Source organism: Aquarana catesbeiana, linkage group LG02, assembly GCF_042186555.1.
Source record: "Aquarana catesbeiana isolate 2022-GZ linkage group LG02, ASM4218655v1, whole genome shotgun sequence".
Classification (NCBI taxonomy): domain Eukaryota; kingdom Metazoa; phylum Chordata; class Amphibia; order Anura; family Ranidae; genus Aquarana; species Aquarana catesbeiana.
The window spans coordinates 757,460,321-757,479,663 of record NC_133325.1 but is presented as its reverse complement, the minus strand read 5'-3'; the positions used below and the strand labels follow the sequence as shown (position 1 = coordinate 757,479,663).

Genomic DNA, 19,343 nt, shown 5'->3' with positions numbered 1-19,343 from the left:
TTTTTTTTTAATTAAAATAATTACAATCGAAGTACCTTTTTCGTAATCGATATACAGCTGTCACATGACCCAGCTCTTTCCCAGCCTGTCTGCAGGGAAACATAAGCAGGAGGAGCTTCTAGTCCTCTGCTGCTGGTCACATGTTCAAAAAAAAAAAAAAAAAAAAAAAAACAGCCTTTGGAATACCGAGTAAAAATAAATAAATAAATAATATCAAACTGTTTTAACCACTTGCTTACTGGGCACTTAAACCCCCCTCCTGCCCAGACCAATCTTCAGCTTTCAGCGCTGTCACACTTTGAATGACAATTGCGCGGTCATACTACACTGTACTCAAATGACATTTTTATCATTTTTTCACACAATTAGAGCTTTCTTTTGGTGATATTTAATCACCACTTGGGTTTTTATTTTTTGCTAATCAAACAAAAAAAAGACAGAAATTTTTGAAAAAAAAAAAAATTATGTTTCATAGTTTGTTATAAAATTTTGCAAACGGGTCATTTTTCTCCTTCATTGATATTTGCTGAGGAGGCTGCACTGATGGGCACTGATAAGATGGCACTGATGGGCACTGGTAGGTGGCAATGATGGGCATTGGTAGGTGGCACTGGTAGGTGGTGCTGGTGGCCACAGAAGCCTCTGCAGAGGCTCTCCACGATCGGGACTGATGTCCCTCTCACAGCCGCCGGTGATCGGCTTTTTTTCCATGGACGCCCTCCCGGCAAATTAAGTCCATGCTGCATCCGTCTTTCGGCTATAGCACCAACGCAAGGTGGTTAAACTGTCATACAAATATATATATATATATATATATATATATATATATATATAGATAGATAGATAGATATCTATATCTCTCTCTCTCTCTATATATATATATATATATATATATATATATATATATATAGATATAGATATATATCTATATCTATATCTATATCTATATATCTATATCTATATAGATATAGATATATATATATATATATATATGAAATAAATTCTTTATTATTTTGTGGAAATAACATGTTGTAGGCGGATTTCTGCCGGTCACAGGCTGTGGCACGCCCCTCCAGCCTGTGTCTTAGAATAAGAGGGAGGTGAAGTCTCTATTAATCTACATGTAATATCCCACCCCCATTGTGTTTAGCTGGTTAGTGGGCATAGAGGCGGGAGGGAGCGGACTGTCATTTACCAATGTGTGACTCTATAGTTACATGGGTTGCTTATATCTGATAGGGAATAGAAACTCACTGAATACTGAGCATGTGCAGCGTTGTCACCACAGCTGCAAAATCCTGAGCTGAATTGGGGACATGGACAGAAGGTGGAGATAGAGAGCAGCGGGATCAACCAGGTTTTTTTGGAGAACACAGAAATCAAATCTCATAGTGACTGAGTAATACATCATCTATTCATAGTTTTTTTATGATGTGGGTTTAGTGACACTTTAATGCAAAATCTCCCTCGACTGGAAAAAAAAGCTATTCAGGGGATGGGACTATCGCCTCCTGAACGCTTGCAAACTGCCTCTGAAAAGCAACATATAGTGGATTGCTTTTCAGAGGGGTAGCAGTGGCAGCTGCACAAATGAATGAGGTGTTACACACCTAAAAACAAAAAACAAAACAAAAAAAGAAAAGAATCAAAACTCCAGTGGACATTCAAAAGTTCAAAACTGTATTACGTAATACTTCAAAGGCTGGCTGACTTTTGTCACTATTTGGGTATTTCTGTTCACAGCTCAGAGGCAGACGGAGTTTCCAATTTACAACCATAGCAGATGTTGTGTCCTCACAACTAGTTTTGTTTTTTATGGAAAACACAGCAGAACATCTGTGCAACTGCAAACTGTCGGCACAGCTCTACGTGGACAGCCAGAGCAAGGAAAAAAACATTGCCCTTGCAAACTTGCTGATTTGGTTGGATACACAGTGGGGACGGAAAGTATTCAGACCCCCTTAAATTTTTCACTCTTTGTTATATTGCAGCCATTTGCTAAAATCATTAAGACCCCTTTCACACCGAGGGCGTTTTGCAGGCGCTATAGCGTTAAAAATAGCGCCTGCAATCCGCCCTCAAACAGCTGCAGCATTGTCTCTAGTGTGAAAACCTGAGGGCTTTCACACCGGAGCGCTGCGCTGGCAGGACGGGAAAAAAAGTCCTGCCAGCAGCTTCTTTGGAGCGGTGAAGGAGCGGTGTGTTTACCGCTCCTCCACCGCTGTTCCCCATTGAAATCAATGGGGCAGCGCTGGGATACCGCCAGCAAAACGCCGTTATTGCGGTGCATTGCGGGCAGTTTTAACCCTTTCTTGGCTGCTAGCGGGGGGGTAAAAGCGCCCCGCTAGCGGCCGAAATGCGCCGCTAATCCGACGGTAAAACGCCGCTGCTATGGGCGGCTCATTGTGAAAGGGCTCTTAAGTTCATTTTTTTCCTCATTAATGTACACACAGCACCCCATATTGACAGAGAAACACAGAATTGTTGACATTTTTGCAGATTTATTAAAAAAGAAAAACTGAAATATCACATGGTCCTAAGTATTCAGACCCTTTGCTGTGACACTCATATATTTAACTCAGGTGCTGTCCATTTCTTCTGATCATCCTTGAGATGGTTCTACACCTTCATTTGAGTCCAGCTGTGTTTGATTATACTGATTGGACTTGATTAGGAAAGCCACACACCTATCTATATAAGACCTTACAGCTCACAGTGCATGTCAGAGCAAATGAGAATCATGAGGTCAAAGGAACTGCCTGAAGAGCTCAGAGACAGAATTGTGGCAAGGCACAGATCTGGCCAAGGTTACAAAAAAATTTCTGCTGCATTTAAGGTTCCTAAGAGCACAGTGGCCTCCATAATCCTTAAATGGAAGACGTTTGGGACGACCAGAACCCTTCCTAGAGCTGGCCGTCTGGCCAAACTGAGCTACATAGTTACATAGTAGGTGAGGTTGAAAAAAGACACAAGTCCATCAAGTCCAACCTATGTGTGTGATTATGTGTCAGTATTACATTATATATCCCTGTATGTTGCGGTCATTCAGGTGCTTATCTAATAGTTTCTTGAAGCTATCAATGTTCCCCGCTGAGACCACTGCCTTTTCTTCTAATTTTAATGAGTGGCCACGAGTCTTGTTAAACTCTCTTCTGCGAAAAAGTTTTATCCCTATTGAGGGGTCACCAGTACGGTATTTGTATATCGGGGGAGAAGAGCCTTGGTGAGAGAGGTAAAGAAGAACCCAAAGATCGCTGTGGCTGAGCTCCAGAGATGCAGTCGGGAGATGGGAGAAAGTTGTAGAAAGTCAACCATCACTGCAGCCCTCCACCAGTCGGGGCTTTATGGCAGAGTGGTCCGATGGAAGCCTCTCCTCAGTGCAAGACACATGAAAGCCCACATGGAGTTTACTAAAAAACGCCTGAAGGACTCCAAGATGGTGAGAAATAAGATTCTCTGGTCTGATGAGACCAAGATAGAACTTTTTGGCTTTAATTCTAAGCGGTATGTGTGGCGAAAACCAGGCACTGCTCATCACCTGTCCAATACAGTCCCAACAGGGAAGCATGGTGGTGGCAGCATCATGCTGTGGGGGTGTTTTTTTTTTTTTTTTCACCTTGTACAATTTTATTAGTGTCAAAAATATAGCAGAGAAACATAAATAAAGATTTCACAAATAGAACAGATAAAGAGGGCAGGAAGCAGGACACAGCTCAGTCATGGGACTCCCCTAGTGTGTGTTTGTCAAAGAGGTATTCAACCATGCCACTTTGTGGGGCTCCCATCTTGCGCAGGTTGGTCACATGATCACCAAGCTCCTTTATGGATTTCACTTGCTCATCCAAGTAATGGGTTTCCAAGAAGTCACAAAGATGAGGGTCATTGTATTCTGTAGCCAATTTGTGCACATCCAAAAGGGACTGGTTAACATTTTTCTCCAGCTGCAGAGCACATTCAAGAGCCTCCAAACCACTGCCCCACTCATCACGGTCTGGCTTCTTCACACCCTGCAAAAATATCCTTCCTCCACGTTTATTCTGCATCTTCATAAGTTTTTCTGCATGCTCACGTTCTTCATGGGATTGGTGCAGAAAATATTTTGCAAAGTTCCTCAATGCCACATCGTCACGATCAGATTGACCTGCCGGTTGAGGGCGGCCTCGCAGTCCTGGCGGAAATTCTGACGAACCTGGGAGTTCATGGTGTCCAATGGCGGGTTCCGTTCAATCACTGTTGAAGCGCCAACCCAATAATCTTTACAACGAACGAGCAATCTGGTGGGGGTGTTTTTCAGCTGCAGGGACAGGACGACTGGTTGCAATGGAGGGAAAGATGAATGCGGCCAAGTACAGGGATATCCTGGACAAAAACCTTCTCCAGAGTGCTCAGGACCTCAGACTGGGCCGAAGGTTTACCTTCCAACAAGACAATGACCCTAAGCACACAGCTAAAATAACGAAGGAGTGGCTTCACAACAACTCCGTGACTGTTCATGAATGGCCCAGCCAGAGCCCTGACTTAAACCCAATTGAGCATCTCTGGAGAGACCTAAAAATGGCTGTCCACCAACGTTTACCATCCAACCTGACAGAACTGGAGAGGATCTGCAAGGAGGAATGGCAGAGGATCCCCAAATCCAGGTGTGAAAAACTTGTTGCATCTTTCCCAAAAAGACTCATGGCTGTATTAGATCAAAAGGGGCTTCTACTAAATATTGAGCAAAGGGTCTGAATACTTAGGACCATGTGATATTTCAGTTTTTCTTTTTTAATAAATCTGCAAAAATGTCAACAATTCTGTGTTTTTCTGTCAATATGGGGTGCTGTGTGTACATTAATGAGGAAAAAAATGAACTTAAATGATTTTAGCAAATGGCTGCAATATAACAAAGAGTGAAAAATTTAAGGGGGTCTGAATACTTTTCGTCCCCACTGTAGCAGAGGAGGTTAGGTGTGTTAAAAGCGCGCCTATTCTTTTAGATACGCCCGTCATAAACATTTCTCAACACAGTCCTGTGTCTATATTCTCCAGATGTCACAAAGACAGATCAAATACAGGGAGGACTTCAATCAAATATTTACCAATGCTGGGACTTCCCTATCAGCACACAGAGCCTCCCGCTGGGATGGAGCTCTATAGGGGACAGAGCTCTATAGGGGACGGAGCTCTATAGGGGACGGAGCTCTATAGGGGATAGCACTATGGAGGAGGACGCCAGGACAGGAATCCATGCAGCTCTGTTATCGGAATTAATGGGACTATTTTAAAAGCACTGATGAAGCCAATTCTTCACGTTCTGCTACAGATCAATGTGAAAGGACATTCCACATGGAGGGTGTGATCAGCTACCACCCATATCTGCTCCTTATCTCTGCTGCATGAATGTGAAACAACATCATGGGCCTGAGTTAACCACTTCAGCCCCAGAAGATTTTACCCCCTTTCTGACCAGAGCGTTTTTTGCGATTGAGCACTGTGTCGCTTTAACTGACAATTGCGCGGTCGTGCGACGTGTCTCCCAAACAAAATTGACGTCCTTTTTTCCCCACAAATAGAGCTTTCTTTTGGTGGTATTTGATCGCCTCTGCGATTTTTATTTTTTGCGCTATAAACAAAATAAGAGCGACAATTTGGAAAAAAACGCAATATTTTTTACATTTTGCTATAATAAATAAATAAATCTATAAGACCCCACATCTCTCCTCCAGGCTGAAAAGCATGAGATCAAAAAAAAAAAAAAAAAAAAAAAAGAACAATCCTGTGCTTTTCAGCTGCAACCGCGGCCCAGATGTGACGTCATAACGTCACGCCCGGGCATCCGACGGTCATAGAGATGACTGCTGACCATCTGGTCACCGGAAATCTCTATGCTCGTCATCCGGTGACGGCAGATTCTTTCTCTGGGTCCCCTCATAGGACGTCCTTGGGCTGGAAGTGGTTAAAAAGGTGGAGATCTACCGGAACAACACGGGAGAAGTCAAAGATCACCGGGCACAGTGTCGCCTCCTCACACCTGATTTAAACCTCTAATCACCAATAGAGTAATTCCATTCTTTAAAGCAACATACCTGAGCGGAGGGTGTCCTAAGAAATTGGACAAAGTCTGGAAGATTTGGTCAGACGGTGATCTTTTGGTAGCCTAATGACTGTATAAATTCCATTATGAAGAAGGAGGTTATCTGCATGGTGATGGATTTGGGCCTATGGGGCTCGCTCATTCTTGCACTACCATTGGGGCTATTAGGAGATTGCCTGCTGCTTTGATAGATGTATATGGAGATGATTGCTGGCCTTACTATTATAAGAACTGTGAAGTTGCTATACAGTAATACCTCGGATTGCGAGTAACACGGTTTACGAGCGTTTCGCAATACAAGCTATTATTTTTTAAAAATCCTGACTTGGTTCGCGAGCGTTGTCTCGCAAGACGAGCAGGATTCAAGCCAATGGGGTGTGCAGTACTGCATTTGGCCAGAGGTGCGGGGGGGCGCCCATTACACTCGAAGTCACTCTGAGCCGCTAGGAGACACTCGGAAACACTCCGTTCCCGAGTGTCTCTGGTGCCCCCCCACCTCTGGCCACATGCGGTACTGCATATAATAGCAGTCACTGTGGAACGAATTATCGTTGCATTGTTTCCATTGACTCCAATGGGGAAACTCTCTTTGATATACAAGTGCTTTGGATTACAAGCATTTTTCTGGAACAAAATGTGCTTGTGATCCAAGGTTCCACTGTATTAATGTCTATGTTATGATGTGGGAATACTTCCCCATTTTGTCTAAGGAACTTGCACCTGAGCAGGTGGATTTGTCCACAGGGTGGTGAACCTGGATTGGGGGGATGTTTAGGTCTTTTCCACGATTCCCGCCCTGCGTGGTGGGGTTGTTTACTTTTTATTTTTGTACTGTGCAAAACATTAATAAAAAGAAATTTAAAAAAAACAAAAAAAAAAGAAAAACGCTCTAATTGCCATACTACTGTGTTGCAATTAAGTGAATTGCATAGCAATCATGGGTTTAACTCAAGTGGTGAGGCAACTAATAGCATTTTCACCACCTGTCACCTGGTGCAGGGTCCAAGGGGTTAACAACAGGTGGTGAGAAAGAAACACAACACTGCCTGCTTTAACTGCTTATTTGCTGTACTGCACAAGGTTGCACACGCTGTGAGGGTAGACCGCAGGACATCAGTGTGAAAGCAGCCCTATACTATTATGCCCGGTGTATTGCTTCACACTGACCTGAAGATCTCTTCTTTCCTGCTGCTAGCACCACTCCGGAGACCGCTAGCAGGAATAAGAGGTGAAGTGAAGTGAGTATCACTCCGCATGGGACAGGAGTCGACACTACAGAGGAGACATCGGCCTATGCGGCGCTCCTAATACAGCGCCAACTTTACAAGTAGTCCCTCTGTATTGCACTCTGTTTAATGCTCTGGAATGGCGGGTCAGCAAGCCCAGACCGTGATCTACCAGTCACCTGGACACGATCCACTGGTCGATCGCGATCTACAGGCTGCTAACCCCCCACTATAGAGGGATTTGCTTTGTTCATATTTCATGTCTGAATTTTACAACCACTTTAATGGCAATCCCACGCATCGGCAAATGCACGCATTTTCACGTGCTCAACATGGTTAGGTTCATGGTGTGTTTGAGCACACAAGGTGGTTCGGTGAGGTGCGTTTTTGAAAAAGGGCCAGAGACTTTATTTTCTGTGTTTCTCGTGCATAGGGCAGCCTGTTGAGCCAAGCCTAAGGGCCAATTCATACCACATGCAGTCTGGTGCAGTTTGTTTTCTGCTACAAAAATGCATGGACAGTAAGTTACATGGATTTCAATGGAAAAGTTCACACAGGTGTGCATTACAGCAAAAAAACAAAACAAAAAAAAAAAAAAAGGAAACCTTGGAGAAAAAGAATAAGAGGAAAAATGCACCAGAATGCATCAAAAAATCCTAAAAAATGTGCATGGCATGCAGAAACACATCTGGACTTTGTTTCTGTAGTGTGAACTAGCCCTTATGCCTAGTAAACGCAATCAGAAAATTGAACTAAAAACACCTCTTTTTAAGCGATCGTACGATAATGTGATTGTTAGTACACAGCTTTCGAAAGCCAATCGTGATCATTTTTTTTTCCTGCATCAAAAAAGCATGTACGGTGGTCACATAGCTTTCACAGTCCACACCAGAGTGCATTACAGCAAAAAAAAAAAAAAAAAAAAAAAAAAAACGAAAACTTTGGAGAAAAAGAATGAGGGGAGAAAAATGCACCGTAACGCATCAAAAATGCATAAAAAATGTGCATGCAGAAACACATCTGGAACACATCTGGACTGCGTTTCTGTAGTGTGGGCTAGCCCTCATGTTTAGTACATGTGATCAGAAAATCGTACAAAAAAACACCGCTCTCAAAGTGATCATACGATAATCTGATGGTTAGTACACAGCTTCTGAGAGCCGATCGTGACAGTTCATCTGAAATTATCCAAAAGGGACAAAACACAAAAAATATTCCCGTATGACACCAGATCGTATGATTTTCATTTACTCAGCACAGTAAAAGCAAAACCACGCATTTTCAGAAACAAAAGATTACAATACAACACATCACATCACTTCCGAAGTTGTATTCTGTCATATGAGAACTTTTGTAACAAAAAAAAAAACAAAAAAAAAAAAAAAAAAAGAAAATGAAAAGCGGATGATCATTCGTCCGATATTCTCATTGTGTGTACGAAGCTTTAGTCTGGATTTAAAGCTCTAGCTATCCCTTCAATCTTGCACAGTTGTACAGACACCTGATTAACTGCTTGCCGCCAGCCCACCGTCAAATGACAGAGGGACGGTGCGGCTCTCCTTCTGGGTGGACGTCACATGGCGGCACCAAGAACGGCCGCTCTGTAAACAGCCGATCACGCAGCTCTTTTACCATGTGATTGCCTGTGTCCAATCACAGCTGGTCACATGTAAACACGGAAGTGCCGGTGATAGGCTCTCATCGCCTCCACTGACAGTGTGTTTGGTGAGGAGAGCAGATCAGCAGCATCTTCTTGTAGGAAACACCCGGATCTGTGATCAGGGCACAGATCATCAGTGCCCTGATTACAGTAAAGCCCCCTAGTGCCACCAATCACTGCCCATCAGTGATGCCAGTCACTGCTACCTTTCAGTGTCCATCAGTGCCGTCAATCCGTGCTGCCCATCAGTGCCGCCTATCCGTACCCATCAGTGCAACCTACCCGTACCCATCAGTCCTGCCTATCAGTGTAGCATATTAGTATCTCCTCATCAGTGCCACCTAATCAGTGCCCATAAGTGCCACCTCATCAGTGCAGCCTATCAGCACCCATCAGTGAAGGAGAACAATTTCTTATTTACAAAATTTACTGACAAAATGCAGAAAAACGTTTTTTTTTTAATTTTCCGTCTTTTTTCCTTTTTTTTTTTAGTAAAAAAAAAAACCCAAAAGAAAGCTCTATTTGTGTGAAGAAAATGATAAAAATGTCATATGGGTACAGTGTTGTATGACCGCGCAATTGTCATTCAAACTGTGACAGCCCTGAAAGCTGAAAATTGCCCTGGGCAGGAAGGCGGGGAAGTGCCCAGTAGGTAAGTGGTTAACAAATCATGGTAACCAAAGGAATGTTTGCAGCCTCCCCTCCACAACAAACAATCATGAAATCTAAAATATTCGTGCTTATTGTAAAATATATACGCTTATTTGATCGTACAGTACTGACGTATGTATGTCTCTGTACTCAGCGTAAATAATAGAAAATATTTCAAATAATATTACTTATAAACACTAAAACTACATTATTATTTTTTTTTTTTTGTACCCACTTCTCCGTTTATTATAAAAATTCAATTCAGAGTATTTTCAGAAACAGAAAAGCCAAATAAAGAAAAAGAAGAAAAAAGAAAAGGAAGAAAGAAGAAAGAAAAGAAGAAAGAAGAAAGAAAAGAAGAAAGAAGAAAGAAAAGAAGAAAGAAAAGAAAGAAAGAAAAGAAGAAAGAAAAGAAAGAAAGAAAAGAAGAAAGAAGAAGAAAGAAGAAAGAAGAAAGAAGAAAGAAGAAAGAAGAAAGAAGAAAGAAGAAAGAAGAAAGAAGAAAGAAGAAGAAGAAGAAGGAAGAAAGAAGAAAGAAGAAAGAAGAAAGAAGAAGAAGAAGAAGAAGAAGAAGGAAGAAAGAAGAACTGTGTAACTGCATTAGCACAACCATCAAAAATAATCCCCACATGTGTATTTCCTATGATCGTTAGCTCCATCTAGTGACCATAATACAGTATTTTCCTGATGACATTATCAAAAGGAAAAAAACTGCATTATGGCCTCTAGATGGAGCTGACAGTCATAGGAAATACACACATTAGACACATAACGGGTTATTCTTGATGGCTGTGTAAATACTGAGGCATTTGTACTGTATTTTTTTTCCCCCAGATAACTGCTTTTTTGTTTTCTGAATTTCTCCTTATTTCCTCATAATAATCAGCGTTTTTTCCCCATATATTAGACTATTATAGAACATAGTGTTGAAAAATGTAGTGTAGAAGAAGTGTGACTAAACTTTAGATATGAAATAAAAACACAAATGTAACTAGGAATTCCTTTTCCATCTGCCTCCAGCTAAAACACTGCATAAGACCCCTTTCACACTACCGCAAATTGAAAGTCACGCAATCTTATCGCGATTTCGCGGCTGCGATTTTGCCGCAGTTTCAAGGAATGCCTGTGTAAACTTGAGGTCTATGGACCACAACTCGCATCAAAAGTCAGACCAAAGTAGTACAAGGACTACTTTGAAATCAGTGTGACTTGAAGTCGCACAGATATGAATGTTATTCATTGGAAATCATGGGGTACGACTTGTCATGCGACTTTGCGGTCCCAAGTGGCAGGACAAGTCACACAAGTGTGAAAGGGGCCTTAGGCTGGGTTCAAAACTGGTACAACAAACGCTCCAACATTGAGAGCTCATGTCGCATGACGTGTAGAAATCAATAGTTCACTATGAGAGCCGTCTTAACTGGTCCGACACAAGTCGGTCCGACTTTGAAAAAGGTTTCTATACTACTTTGGTCCGACTTCAGCCCATTGAATATCACTGAAGTCGGATCAAAGTTGGATCATCATCTTAACCGGTCTGACTTTGGCATGTGACTTGTGCTCTGAGGATCTTGAAGGGGAACCTGACGCCTAAATAAAAAAAAAAAAGCCACAAGTTTGGTATGAATTTTAAGGGGAACCCTCGCAAGATTTTTTTTTTTTTTTTTTGGGCGTGGGGGTTCCCCTTAAAATCCCCCTAAATACATACCAGACCCTTATCCGAGCACGCAGCCCGGCAGGTCAGGAAAGGGGGGGGGGGAGACAAGGGAGCGCCCCAATCCTCCCCCCTTCCTGTAGTGCCTGCTTCCTACAGTCTGTAAGTCTGTACTACACAGCTATTTTTTTCTAATTTAGTTTCTGGTTAAAGCTTGTAGGAGGAATTTTCATTCTACTCTAACTGTCCTATGAGGCTGCAGGACTCCTGACCCTCTGTCTGGACAGTGCCGATTGGCCCTGTGCTGATCACATGCACCCCCCCCCCCCCAAAAAAAAAAACTCTCTAGCAATACAAACCAAACTGAGCATGTGCAGCTTGTCCCCTAGCCTCTGTACTATCAAGAGATGGGTTGGAGACAGTGGAATAAGGGAAGGAACAGAGAAGACAGGAATAAAAACAGACTTTTTACACAATGCGGAGGATGAATCCGTTCCACAGATGGGTATAACAAAGCATACTTGAGTGGAGGCACTTTAATAAAAGAGCTATGTTACTGGCCAGATCACCAGGTAAAAACAGAGGGGGAAAAAAAAAGCCTAAAAAAAAAAAAAAAAAACAGAAAACGAATGCAGCCATCACATCTAATGATTGCCAAGCTGCATTATATACCTTTATTTGGTTTTGGGTTTAATACCACTTTAACCACTTGCCGACTGGTGCTGCCTATACATTGGCAGAGTGGCACCGCTGCGCAAATGGGTGTACTTGTATGTCCCTCCATAGAAGCATGATAGCGGGCATGCGCTTGCCGCAGTCTGCGGGAGCATGCCCGCGGACTCGATGTCCGCCGACGACCGGCGATTGCATTTCCCTGTTCTGTCTAGTGACATGACAGGGATCTAGTGTTCCCAGTGATCGAGAGCAGTGATCTCTGTCATGTTTCGGTAAGCCCATCCCCCCTACAGTTAGAACACACTTAACCCCTTGATTGCCCCCTAGTGTTAATCTCTTCCCTGCCAGTGTCATTTTTATTTTACATTGATCAGTACATTTTATTTTAGCACCGATCAATGTAATAATGTCACTGGTCCCCATAAAGAGTAATTTGGGGTCAGATTGTCCGCCACAATTTTGCAGTCCTGCTAATAAAAAAAAATAAATAAATTGCAGACCGCCGCCATTACCAGTAAAAAAAAAATAAGAGTCCCTAAATCTATCCTGTAGTTTGTAGATGAGATAACTTTTGCGCAAACCAATCAATATACACTGTACGCCTATTGCGATTTTTTTTACCAAAAATATGTAGAAGAATATATATCGGCCTAAACTGATGAATAAATTTGTTTTTTTTGTAGATTTTTTTGGATATGTATTATAGCAGAAAGTAAAAAAAAATGTTTTTTTTTTTTTTTCCAAATATGTTGACTTAATAATGGTAAAAAAAAATAATGTTCTGACGACAATTTAAAAAAAAAAAAAATTTTTTTTTTACTTTCTGCTATAATACATATAAAAAAAATAAATAAAAAAAACTAATTTTTTTGTTTACAGCGCAAAAAATAAAAAACGCAGAGGTGATCAAATACCACCAAAAGAAAGCTCTATTTGTGGAAAAAAAATGGCATCAATTGTTTGGATACAGCATCGCACGACCGCGCAATTGTCAGTTAAAGCGACGCAGTGCCGTATTGCAAAAAATGCTCTGGTCATTAAGGGGGCAAATCCTTCCGGGGCTGAAGTGGTTAAATTAAGGGCATTCCAATTAAATATGTTGACTTAATAATGGTAAAAAAAAAAAAAAATAAATAATGTTCTGATCTTCGATTCTTCTAAGAAAGTTTAATTTACTCTGCCTTCGAATTCACAGGGTGGCACATGCCAAGCTCACTTTATACCAGCCAAACTGTTTTTAGTTTTGAAGAAACTCCATCATTTCCACCTGTGTCCCCCCCATAGGGGAATTCTCACTGAAATAGAGATCTCTCTGGGGACACACACAGAACCGAAAACCTCACAGAAGATCTACTTCCTCCTTGTAGTAATAGAAGTGAAGATAAGGGGTCTGGTGGTGAATGGTACAGATATCAGTCTTTGTAAAATAATTAACTACTTATATTTGTCTGAGATCCACAATACTGCCTACAGATAAGGCACTTCCGGTATATTCCATACCACGGGAATACCAGCTCTGTGTACTTCCATTATCACATCAAGTCAGCTCCAAACAAGGCGTAAAGTCCAAGTACAGACAAAATGTTTTTTTTTCATTTTGAATAGTGTAGGGAAGGGTTGAAACCCTTGCCGGGTTTTTTTTTTTTTTTTTTGCTGTCTGTGTACCACTGGGGAAATTTCCCTTCACTTCCCGTCCCAGGGATGTATGTGGAGGTAGAGAGGAGATCTCCCAAAGTAAGGAGAATTCCCTTGGCTCAGTCATACATGGGGCTAACACAGATAATCCTCTGAAAAGAGATCCGTGATGGAGCACTTTTCAGAAGGCATTGGACAGGGGAGGTGATACACTGTAATGTCAAAAGTATTGGGACGCCTGCCTTTACACGCACATGAACTTTAATGACATCCCAGTCTTAGTCTGTAGGGTTCAATATTGAGTTGGCCCACCCTTTGCAGCTATAACAGCTTCAACTCTTCTGGGAAGGCTGTCCACAAGGTTTAGGAGTGTGTCTATGGGAATGTTTGACCATTCTTCCAGAAGCACATTTGTGAGGTCAGGCACTGATGTTGGACGAGAAGGCCTGGCTCACAGTCTCCACTCTAATTCATCCCAAAGTTGTTCTATCGGGTTGCGGTCAGGACTCTGCGCAGGACAGTCAAGTTCTTCCACCCCAAACTCGCTCATCCATGTCTTTATGGACCTTGCTTTGTGCACTGGTGTGCAGTCATGTTAGAACAGGAAGGGGACATCCCCAAAGTTGGGAGCATGAAATTGTCCAAAATGTCTTGGTATGCTGATGCCTTAAGAGTTCCCTTCACTGGAACTAAGGGGTTAAGCTCAACCCCTGAAAAACAACCCCTCACCATAATCCCCCCTCCACCAAATGATTTGGACCAGTGCACAAAGCAAGGTCCATAAAGACATGGATGAGCGAGTTTGGGGTGGAAGAACTTGACTGGCCTGCACAGAGTCCTGACCTCAAACTGATAGAACACCTTTGGGATAAATTCTAAATTCGAGTGGTGACTGCGAGTCCACATCAGTGCCTGACCTCACAAATACGCTTCTGGAGAAATGGTCAAACATTCCCATAGACACACTCCTAAACCTTGTGGACGGCCTTCCCAGAAGAGTTGAAGCTGTTATAGCTGCAAAGGGTGGACCAACTCAATATTGAATCCTACGGGCTAAGACTGGGATGTCATTAAAGTTCATGTGTGTGTAAAGGCAGGCGTCCCAATACTTTTGACAATATAGAGTATGTTGCCTCCTCTTTGCCTATTTTGGGTGCAAAGATCAGCACCTGTGTTGAAACCACAAGCTGTTTAAACCAGGCACCCAGTTCGGAGCGGAGTTCCGTTGAATGTATTTATTTTTTTAAAGTCAGCAGCTACAAATACTGCAGCTGCTGACTTTTAACATAAGGACACTTACCTGTCCAGGGCGCCCGCGATGTCGGCACCCGAAAACCGACCCGTCTCTCGGGTGGAATCAGGAAGTGAAGCATGGTTCCCTACTGCGCATGCGCGACTCGTGCTGCACAATCCCACTGGTCCCTGCTGTCTTCTGGGACCTGTGTGTCTCCCAGAAGACAGCGGGGGGGATGGAGAAGGCACCGGAAGTGGTGTAGATACCCGCGGGTGGCTCGGCTATCTATGCCCGGAAGTGGGAGCAAAGTACCTGTATTAGACACGCATCTGCTCCCCCCTGAAAAGGTACCAAATGTGACACCGGAGGGGGGGAGGATTCCGAAAAGTGGAAGTTCCATTTTTGTGTGGAACTCCACTTTAAGGCTGGGTTCACACTGCCTGCAACTTCAAAGTCACACGCCTTTGAAGTCAGACCCCAGCGCGACCTCGGCACGACGTGCATGCGACTTCTTTAACAGAAACCAATGCAAGTTGTGCCAAAGTCCGACCAAAAGTAGTGCAGGAACCTTTTGTCGAAGTCGGAGCGACTCAAGTTGCACTGATTAGAACGGTTCCATTTCACAGAATGGGGTCCGACTTCTGATGCGATAAGTGCTCTAAAGTTAAGGCGATTATCACATCAGTGTGAACCGGGCCTAAAGGAAGGTCGGCGACCCAGGGTTTGATACTCCTAAAAGACTAATTTATCGAATTTCCATCGAGTAAAAGATCCCATTTACAAAACTTCTGACACTTTCAGCCCTTGCAGGCTTTGTTCATAGCCATAAGATGCATACACCTGAATGAAATATCTACTTTTGTGACCGTCGCTGTGTAGCACTGTGAAGCAGGTAGCTCAGCCAGCATACAGTATGTACTATGCAAATGTAATGAGTCAATACTGCTGCCAACGTTTATTCACAGACTGATATCCTGATCTATATGGTGACCAAAACACTTCAGAAGATTATCTACATTATTTTACTATATTTTGCACTAGACCAGTGGTCTCCAAACTGGGCCATCTGCATGTCTTTATCCAGCCCTTGGGGTACTATTCCTCCCACTGACACCAATGATGGGGCACTATTCCTCCCACTGACACCAATGATGGGGCACTATTCCTCCCACTGACACCAATGATGGGGCACTATTCCTCCCACTGACACCAATGATGAGGCACTATTCCTCCCACTGACACCAATGATGAGGCACTTTTCCCCCCACTGACAAAAAACAATGTGACGCTATTTCTCACACTGACACCAATGATAGGACACTATTTCTCTCTCTAATACGAAGGATGAGGCACTCTTTACTCCCAATGACCTCAGGACTCCACCCAGTCTACCTCCCCCAAACTCTGAAGGACAATAAACTGGCCCCTTGTTTAGGAAGTTTGGAATCCCCTTCTCTAAACTATTATACTGGAGTGCCATCACCCGGACCTCTCAGTGTCGAGCTGGACAGTCACCCTCCAAGCAAGAGTAGCCCGACCTGGATTGTAGAGCAGTAATATTCACTGAACTGTCATTCCTAATCCATGTGCCACGCCCCTAATCTACACGCAGGACACGGGATGCATGGATTTCAATGGGTTTTTTTGGGTTTTTTTAAGCGCATGTTTAGAGCCTGGGGTTCCAATTGGCTTCAAAAAAGGGTGGACTCGGGGTGCAAAGCACTGCGCCCTGAGCCAACCCAGTTGTGTGACAAAAGGGAATAATATTCCCTATTGTTTTCCTGACTTTCCTCCTGACCAATCAGGAAGCGGCTTTAAAGACCCGATTGGCCAAGAGAAGAAGCGACCGTATTGGCCGCCGAGGAGCAAGCCACTGAGGAGGAGATGCAGGGGGAAGACGCAGAGGAGGGGATGCAGGGGGAAGACGCAGAGGAGGAGATGCAGGGGGAAGATGCAGAGGAGGAGATGCAGGGGGAAGACGCAGAGGAGGAGATGCAGGGGGAAGACGCAGAGGAGGGGATGCAGGGGGAAGCCGAAGCTGCCCGGAACCTAGATGGGGTAAGTGCGGGGCTGGTCGGCGGATGGGTGAGCAATGGGGGGGGTTTGGATAACCAAGCGATGGGGGGGGTTTGACTGACGGACCGACCACCCCCAAAAAATGGAGCACCAGCCACCACTGTTCAACAAGTAGCCATATACAAGTCCACTTGTTTGTAGTGACCTCCTATGAAGAACTTCAGTAACATTGAAGTACCAAGTCATTTGTGCCACCATCCCTCCAGCCTTCCATACCTCATTACTGCCCATTGAGGCTGCCCAACCCTTTCATGGGCTCATAGTGAACTGCAGAAAACCAGTGTGAATTTTGATGTAAAATTTAAATTTTTGTTTTAGTCATAGTCTGCCTGGATGATCTCCTCCATTGATCTCAGCACACTCCGGATCCCGAGTCCTCCAACGCACACCTCGGCCTGTAGTTCCAGTAGGGGGCGCGGTGCTGGTGTCCCCAGGGATTACACATTCCTCAAGCGGGGTTAATTTGGTGTAGCCGAGTGATGTCAGGGCCACCTCCTCCTCCTTCTCTTCTTCCCCCAGCTGAGCCCCTGAGCCTGGGTTGGAGCGGTGCAGGAAACCGCATGCGATTTGGACAGGAATTGCACCACACTCCTTTTCAAATCACATGCAATTCTTTGCAGTGCGATTTGAACCCATTCATATTGTATGGGCTCAAATCACAACGCACCGCAGTATCGAAGCATTTGCACGAGTACAAGTATTCATGCAAATATTTATCTAGCAAACATCCCTCCCCCACATTTTTATTCTGTTTTTGTTCGTTCGGAATAGATTTTCATCAGTTGAAACACGCCTTTGATCAAAATTATGACGAAAATATTTTCGGCAACAAAATTACCACTGCAGAAAACAGAAGGTGGTAGGACCAAGACTGCAACCATAGAAAACATTAGCACGCCCCGTTCTTTAAGCTCCTGGGTTGAGCAATGGGAAAGCCCAGCAGGCGTCTTTTATATTTGTATGAGGATGGACATATTTTAAAATGGGATATGAAGGTGGAGTTGCGCTTAAACTGGGGTAAAAGTTTGCGTATAGCCCTACCAAGGACAAAAAGAAAAAAAATTAGACTGCAGCATTGTAGGCTACACAAAATAACGTAACTAAAGGTAGACCACACTATTTATTATAAAGGCAGGCTGCTGAACAAGGGCAAGGCCCTAGTAAATATTAGCAATGTACTTCCTGTGTATTAGCTGTATTTGATATTAAACACAATAATTACTATAACTAGAAAAAGAGGACATGGCCTGGAAATAGAATAAGGGATCTGGGGAGCTTATCAAAACCAAAAATAACCAAATTAAAGCCATTATTGTGGGGAGAGACAATGGGGGTTATTTACGAAAGGCAAATCCACTTTGCACTACAAGTGCAAAGTGCACTTAAAATTGCACTGAAAGTGCACTTGGAAGTGCAGTTGCTGTAAATCTACGGGGTAGATCTGAAATGAGGGGAAGCTCTGCTGATTTTATTATCCAATCATGTCCAAGCTAAAATGCTGTTTTTTTTTATTTTCCTTGCATGTCCCTCTCGGATCTACAGCGACTGCACTTCCAAGTGCACTTTCAGTGCAATTTTAAGTGTACTTTGCACTTGTAGTGCAAAGTGGATTTGCCTTTAGTAAATAACCCCCAATGCTACATGCACATCTTACCAGTAATCCTGAAAGTACCCAGGAGGCAGTCTATAGTAAGCATCCCTCAGTCCACCATGGCCAAAAACAATGGATAATATGATGAGACATTTTCATACATACAGTGCCTTCATATCCCTTGAAATTGTCCATATATTTTGTCATATTACAACCAAAAACGTCAATGTATTTTATTGGGATTTTATGTGATAGACCAACACAAAGTGACACATAATTGTGAAGTGGAAGGAAAATGATAAATGGTTTTCAAAATTTTTTACAAATAAATATGTGAAAAGTGTGGCGTGCATTTGTATTCAGCCCCTTTACTCTGATACCCCTAAGACCCCTTACACACTGAGGCAGTTTTCAGGTGTTTTAGCGCTAGAAATAGCGCCTGTAAAGCGCCTGAAAACTGCCTCTCAAGCCACCCCAGTGTGAAAGTCCGAGTGCTCTCACACTGGAGCGGTGCGCTTGCGGGTAGGGCTCAGAGATTTTTTTTTTTTTTTTTTAAATCTGCGATTTTCTTAAAAAAAGCTTTAAATCGATTTTTTCCTCAGCCTTACTTGCGGAACGGGAAAAAAAGTCCTGCAAGCAGCATCTTTGGGGCGCTGCATTTACCGCTCCCAAACCGCCCTGCCCTTTCAAATGAATGGGCAGCGCTGCCGAAGCTGCCCATTCAAAAACTACTTACAACAAAACTGTAATCACAGGCACTGGAAATAAAAATCATCCTAGCACGAATAGTATGAACACTTTTTCAAGGCACTGTAAGCAGTTAGGTTGATACATCAAGTTTAACCCTTCAAACGTAGGTAGATAA

At 43.2% G+C, this 19,343-nt stretch overlaps 1 protein-coding gene and 1 pseudogene across 2 annotated transcripts in view; both read right to left on the bottom strand.

Moving 5' to 3' along the window:
• DOP1B (DOP1 leucine zipper like protein B) overlaps positions 1-19,343 on the bottom strand; it is a 187,853-nt gene that overhangs the window by 149,707 nt on the left and 18,803 nt on the right. The window lies entirely within an intron of this gene.
• On the bottom strand, positions 3,598-4,296 carry LOC141130104 (ferritin heavy chain, oocyte isoform-like; annotated as a pseudogene).